This window comes from Manduca sexta, chromosome 8, assembly GCF_014839805.1.
Source record: "Manduca sexta isolate Smith_Timp_Sample1 chromosome 8, JHU_Msex_v1.0, whole genome shotgun sequence".
NCBI classification, from domain to species: domain Eukaryota; kingdom Metazoa; phylum Arthropoda; class Insecta; order Lepidoptera; family Sphingidae; genus Manduca; species Manduca sexta.
Window position 1 is genome coordinate 6,413,979 of NC_051122.1, and position 7,516 is coordinate 6,421,494.

Consider the following 7,516-nt stretch of genomic DNA (forward strand, 5'->3'; position numbering starts at 1 on the left):
CGGTTCTGGGCCGCCTTCATCCATCGAACTCCTGCGACCCTCACCAGGTCGTCGGTCCATCTCGTAGGGGGCCTGCCTACAATGCGTCTTCCGGATCGTGGTCGCCACTCCAGAACTTTTCCGCCCCAACGGCCGTAGATGTCAACGCCCAATGTTATATACAGGCTTTCAAAATCGATAGAATACCTTTTAACAATGGTATATTAATAAGTATATATTAATTTTTCGAATCTTCATCGTTAAATACACAAAATAACTGAAAGACTATAGAAATAATATATAAACAATACACAATAATTTAGTTTTTCTTTTTTGAAGATAAATCATCAGTCAGTACGTCTCCATGAGTTACCCAAAAATATATGCCAAAGAATCCGCCCCTGAAACAGGAGAGAATTTTAAACTCGACAGCTGAATCCGTTATTACAAGTTTGTCGCGGAATTCTCAGTAGTACTATTTATTTTAGACCACAAGCGAACCAATTCGCTTTGCAGCAATGTTAAATTGCGGATGATGAGTTCTTGCCCCTTTAAATGTTTCTTTTTGTATGGATATTTAGTTGATAGTACATTTCTGAAAAAAAATGTTAGTTTATGGTTGTGCTCTTTCGAATATCTAGATGTTCATTCATAAGGATATACTATTCGAGAGGATTTATAAATGGCCTAATTTAAAGGAAAAGGCCTCTGAAAATTTGGCTCACAGTAATATTATGAAGAAATAGCAAGTACATAGTCGCCACTTCACTTTAGTTTTCATTGTGTGGTGCATACTTTGATATATGTATTGGACTAAATATTATATTTACTTTAAATATACTATTTTTTTGTTCAAAACAAAAAAACCAGCAAGTATTCAGTTTATTTGTCCGGAATTACGTGAACATTCACATAAACCCACATTGTAGATAGCGATGTAAAGTTACTTGTAGGAGTGGCCCTTTGTTTTCACCACCTGAATAAATAAACCAAAGCCTCGAAGCCTACGCCCGCATCCCGATCGATGAAACCCCTTAGATACCTGAACCGAATTTGAAACTTTCAATTTACGTTCAACTTTTTTGGATATTCCAAATACTTTCGTGAAAAATATATTTTTTTTGCGGACGGCATTTTTAATTTAGACGCGCAACATTGGCGTTTCCGGCCCGAAATTGTAGTAAGACCGTAACGAATTTTTTCCACCACGCCCCAAACACGAATCGCGATGAAATTTTAATTTGATTAGGAATCTGTCGGGAAATTGTCGGGTAAGCGAGATGGCGGAAAAATTTAAATGTCGCTTGTACAATCAGCAAGTTCATCTTTCATGGGTTGTCATCATTTTAAACGGTTTGTTTACGTTCGCTTTTGCAGTATTTTTTTTTATCTAAATAGGATATCGTATCCTCCCCTTTTCTTAACAGATTATGACAAAATAACTGATGATTTAGGTTATTGCTAACTCATCGACTCGAGAAGTTTGGTACCTAGCGTGCAGAAAAAACTCATAATTTATCCTATTTCTGTTAAGTGAAAATATTCTATCATAATGAGGTGCTACGAGAAGCGTAAACCTCTTGTTTGTTAAAAATTGTGTAATAATTCCAGGTCCTGCAACATTATTTCCGGTTCTTTACCACGATTGCTTGAGATTACTAGAAAGAGTTACGTTCGGCAGGCCGCTGTTCGTTAAAATAAAAGCTAGCCCTATGAGCCATCGATAAGCTTTGAAAAGTATGTTGCGTCAACCCCACGTCGCAGTGTGATAAGGAAGAACGGAAGAACAAAACATTTACACATTACAATTTAGAAGGTATGCGGTCGCCCGGAAAGGCATTCAAAAACAATTTATTCACACCGACAGAAACAGAAGCGTAGGTTACAAAATCAAATTAGCCGGGGGCATTGTCGAAATACCTTCTTAATGGTATCGTTTCGGCAATGACTATATTTTACTACGCTACCTTACCTGGGTAATGTCGTAAAGAGAATTAATGAAATCCCATGACCCTTGTTCAATAATCTAGTGCTAACGGCACGACGTTTTTAGAAATATAATAGAGTTTAATTTTAAATTCCGTAATTTATCACTAATTTTATATTAATTAATTTTGGTTGGTAAAGATAAGGTAAGAGCTATGAAATAGTGGTATTCAGATAATTGAAATAGATTTTATGATGAGGCTACATTGAACATTGTGAATCTCACTAATTACTTATAAATATTATACCATATTAATTTGTGATTCTATAATAGTTCCATAATCTATAAACAATTGAAATTTTGATCAAGCAAGTAAATACCACGCTTGAAATGAATTACGCAGTTGGTTTTGTTAAAGAAATGTTCCAAACTAACTTTTTACTTTTATTGCATCGGCAAAATTTTTGATATTAAATAATAAAGCACTTTTTGAAGTCAGAAACTCGATCGCAATCAAACTAATGGCAACAAACTTGTGCCTTCATGTTCAAGAGAAATGTAAATCTAATTTTAAACATTGAATATTGATTTTCGTACGAGGATTTTTGTATTTCACGTTGATTACGAGTTATATTTTGGAAATTAATAATAGTAATGGTGTTACAGTATAGTGTAGTTGAAGTAATTAGTAAAATACTGTTTTCTATTTTATATTATTCCTTTTTTATAATTATTTTATTTCTATATATCTAAGCAAATTTCATCATCAATCGCTATATATCATCACGCTATACCCAATAGGAGCGGAGCAGTAATGGCTAATCTCAGAAACTACTGGTCCAAACTGAAAAATTCTTTTTGCGTTGGATAGCCCTTTGTTCGTGGAGTGCTATAGGCTATATATCATCATGCTATACCCAATAGGAGCGGAGCAGTAATGGCTAATCTCAGGAACTACCGGTCCAAATGAAAAATTATTTTTGCGTTGGATAGCCCTTTATTCGTGGATTGCTATAGGCTATATATCATCACGCTATACCCAATAGGAGCGGAGCAGTAATGGCTAATCTCAGGAACTACCGGTCCAAACTGAAAAATTCTTTTGTGTTGGATAGCCCTTTATTTGTGGAGCGCTATAGGCTATATATCATCACGCTATGGCCAATAGGAGCGGAGCAGTAATGGCTAATCTCAGGAACTACCGGTTTGAACTGAAAAAATATTTTTGTGTTGGATAGCCCTTTGATCCCGGAGTGCTATAGGCTATATATCATCACGCTATGGCCAATAGGAGCAGAGCAGTAATGAAACATGTTGCAAAAACGGGGAAAAATTATTAGTTTTGAGAGCTTCCGTTGCGTGCGCTGTGTAAACGGTTAAAGTTATGCAACAATGATGTATGACGGGATTGTTCCTCTTAAAAAGTTCTAAAAATATATATTATAAAACAAAGTCCCTCGCTGCATCTGTCTGCCTGAACGTGTTAAACTCAAAAACTACCCAACGTATTAAGATGAAATTTGGTATGGAGATAGTTTGAGACCCTGGGAAGAACAAAGGCTCCCGGAAAACTACTACTTTTATAACGGAAAACTTTAGCCTGAAAAACTTTATAACGCGGGCGGAGCCGCAGGCAAAAGCTAGTATAATATAATTCTAAGCCCACACTACGTTTGTCCATAGTCATTATAGCAATAATTATGGCATAAAATACTACGTTATGGGTTATATCAAAATCAAATACAAAATCATTAAATGATAACTCGTCTATACTACGATTAATTAGATAGTTAATGTTATTTATTCTGTCTGCATATATTATTGTAGACCCAAGAGATTCAAAGCGTGTAAGGGCGTCAGCTATTCCAAAAGTACGTTAAAGTAAATATTCCAAGTAATTTCCTGGTAACTTGATGGGATTCGTATTTATTTTATTTACACCGCATCCCGCATCCATTAGGCCCACACGAGCCGCGGCTTTGGCCATTACCTATAATGCGTGTCGCGTCGAATTTATCTAAAATCGTCCTGCCTTTGAGAGTGTTGGCAGATTTTTTTTTCTAGGTTGTGTTTTTGTTTTATGTGTTTTCGTAATACGCATTATTCTATAATGAGACGTATGACACATTGGTATTTATTAAAGCAATATTATTATGGTATACTTAAAATTAAATTGAAATTCTACAATAAGTTTTTATTAAAACGTGACGAAGAAGCGCGACAAAATAAAAAATCAAGAAGTAAATATAGTACGTAAATAAAATAAATAAATGTGGGAAGATATTCCATAAGATTTGTAGAAATAAAAACACATTAATAAAAAACTTCAAACAAACTCAACTCTGATGTTCAAGTTTATTAATAAACTAGCTTCCGCTCGCAGCTTCGCCCGCGTGGATTTCGGACTTCAAAAATGGATGGGGTGCTCAATTTGTCGGGATGTTTTTTTAATGTATGGTGGTATGCAGGTGGTCCGATTGTCCGGTCAGGGTCTGATGATGGGATCCTGGTGAAATCGAAAGAATCTTATAGCATGATTCAGTATTCAAGCATGATGGCTTATTATTAGCGTATTTCATGTATAACTTTGGTGTTTCTATACCGATTGCTATGATTCTTTTTTATGAAATATTTAATAATGTTAACTTTTTTAATTAGGGATGACTGAGAGTGTTATAAACGTAAGAGTAGACAAATATAATGAGAATGCTTCGAACTGCTAAGCTATCGGGAGTTATACGTGTTATTGTGATTCAACCATAAAAGATAGACATATGCTGTCGTGGGATATATTTTACATAATTTTAAGGAGAACATTTCCGTCATACATGATATCTGCGTAGCTTTAACCATTAAGGTTGCACACGCGACGGAAGCTTAAAAAATGGAGTAACTTCTCCCGTTTTCCCAACATTTCCCTTCACTTCTCTGCTCCTATTAATTGTAGCGTGATGAAAAGTATACTATAACCAGCGCAGGAGTATGACAAATAATTGTACCAAGTTTCGTTAAAATCCGTCGAGTAGTTTTTGTTTCTATAACGGTTATACAGACAGACAGACAAAAATTTTACTAATTGCATTTTTGGCATCAGTATCGATCCCTAATCACCCCCTGATAGTTATTTTGGAAATATATTTCATGTACAGAATTGACCTCTCTACAGATTTATTATAAGTATAGAAGAAGATAGATTTGGAAATATATTTCATGTACAGAATTGACCTCTCTACAGATTTATTATAAGTATAGATAAAAAATATTTTTTCATGTAAGAAGGTTTTATTTTTATCCTTACATATTATTTTTAGAGAATGTTTTTAAATGTGTAAACAGTAGTAACGTATTTGTAAACTAAGAAATAAACCACGTTGAGAGCTAGCCTCAGAGGTTGATGTCTTTATTCGCGTTCAAAGCCATCTTTTACGAGCTTTCGCAGTTTGTACGTACAGCAACTAAGTTGTTTTAAACCATCATATTTTTTATGTGATGTTTATATGGAAGTTGTACGTTTTATCTTTACTGCAGAAACATGTTCCATCTTCATACAAAACAAACTTTCTCTTGCATTGTACTCATATACGTAATAATATACATCACTAACATATGACTGGTTAGAATCACTCTTAAAAAATAGAACTTAAAACACAGCATTGTTAGTAATATAAAATAAAATTTCAATAGGTAAACCCTAAACTGCAGCATCGTAGAGGCTCGCGATTTGTCTAGTTCCATTACACGATCGACTAAACATCAAACGGCGCTCTAACGTAAACAAATAAACTTTATACTGCAACACTAAATAACGTAGTACATTTATTTTATTTACAACCTTGACACCCCGTTGAGCAGGTTCGAATGCGTTTTATAACTCTTAACACGCGAGGTGTTTCGAAGGAAGCTTATTTATTAGTTTGCAACTGGTATTACATTTCTAAGGCATTTGTTGCAGTTAGAAACAGTGTGATAAAGAATTTTTCGGAATTCGTAATGGTAGAGGAATTGCAAAATGAGAGTTTATGGAAATATATTTATTTTTTACTTGGCGAAAAGTGGGTGTCCTGGTTGTAGTCTTGCCTAACCCTTCGAGGGTAAAGGCGTGATGTATGTGTATGAACGTAGACACAATAGTCCAAAGTAGTTGGAATGAAAAACTATGCGTAGTATTAATTACACAAAATTTGTTTTGAAGCTAATGAAAGGCCATGACTTTGCATAGGACTATTATATTAAATGTTAAACTTTTCGTACAATATTTTATTGTTTTCTCTCAGTTTCCGAGAGAACTGTTAAAGTTTTGGCAAATATTGTCTATTACAGAGAACCCTAAGTTTGGTCCAATATTAGTTTGGCGACAAATTACGCGTTGTTTTGAGCAAATATAGCAGTATATTAAAGTTCAAAATATTAAATTAATATTCTCAAAGTAAGCATTGTTATTGTATAATCATAGCCAGAAATGTTTCTTCTTATTTATTCTTTGACATTATAATATCTCTGCGATGGCAAACATTTGACCCATTTATCATATTTTATGGGAGTAATAACAACATAGCGCGAAATTTTCAGACTTGAGAAGTAATTTAATATCAGGATATGGCCTGTATAAGTCATGAACGTTTTTGGAATGTTCTAAACTAGAATAGTGGAAGTCGTATTATAGTCACAATGATTGCTTCATATTTCACAAGCACTTTATGTATTTTATAGTATTTTGCTGGTGGTAGGATATATTTTATATTCGCCTGGATAGCAACCACTGTACAAGGTGTTAAAACTCGGTATAGTGGCCCATGAAGTGTGTCGCGTTCTGGAATCATTCTGTGTGTGTCCGGTTCCATTAGGCCGGCATAATTGTGTCGACTGTCGAGGGGTAATCATCTGCCCGTATAAATAAATAACTATCTGATTAAAGTAAGATTAATAAAGTTATGAGTTTAGATTATTTAAAATGTCTACGTTTGTAATGTAATTATTTTACAATAATATTCGAAACGATTGTAACGTTATTTCTTTGTCGTAATGTTCCGCTTCTTGTATCATGGCTCAAATATCTTCAGCAACAGCTCTAACAATTTTTAAGCGAGCATTAGTCTTCCCCACGTACTAGTCATTTATCAAGCGAGATTATCGGAGATTTTGTGATTACCTCTAAGACACGGAAAATTCAAATTATTCTAGCATAATAACATCAACCCTGTATTATATATTATCACACTGCCGGTCACGGCCTTCTTTTATTACTAAGAAGGTATAGGCCTTAGTCCGCCACGTTAACCTACTGCGAGTTGGCAGATTTCATACACGTCCGAAATGCTTATGAAGAACTTCTCTCGTATGCACGTTCGCACACATTTCCTTAACCGTTATAGCAAGCGATAATTCACAACGGATACACACATAACTTTTAAGAAAAGTCAGAACTACACGCTGTTGAGTTTTTTAAACCTGTGGATCTTCGTCTTGCAAACCGTTTTAGTCCCAACTAGGCTATTGCTGCCATTACTGATATAATATTTCTGTAATTATTCTCGTTATTAATGTTGCACTTACCATCACGTAAAATAAAAACTATTTTCGTCTTCCGTATTACCGTCATTATAAATATTA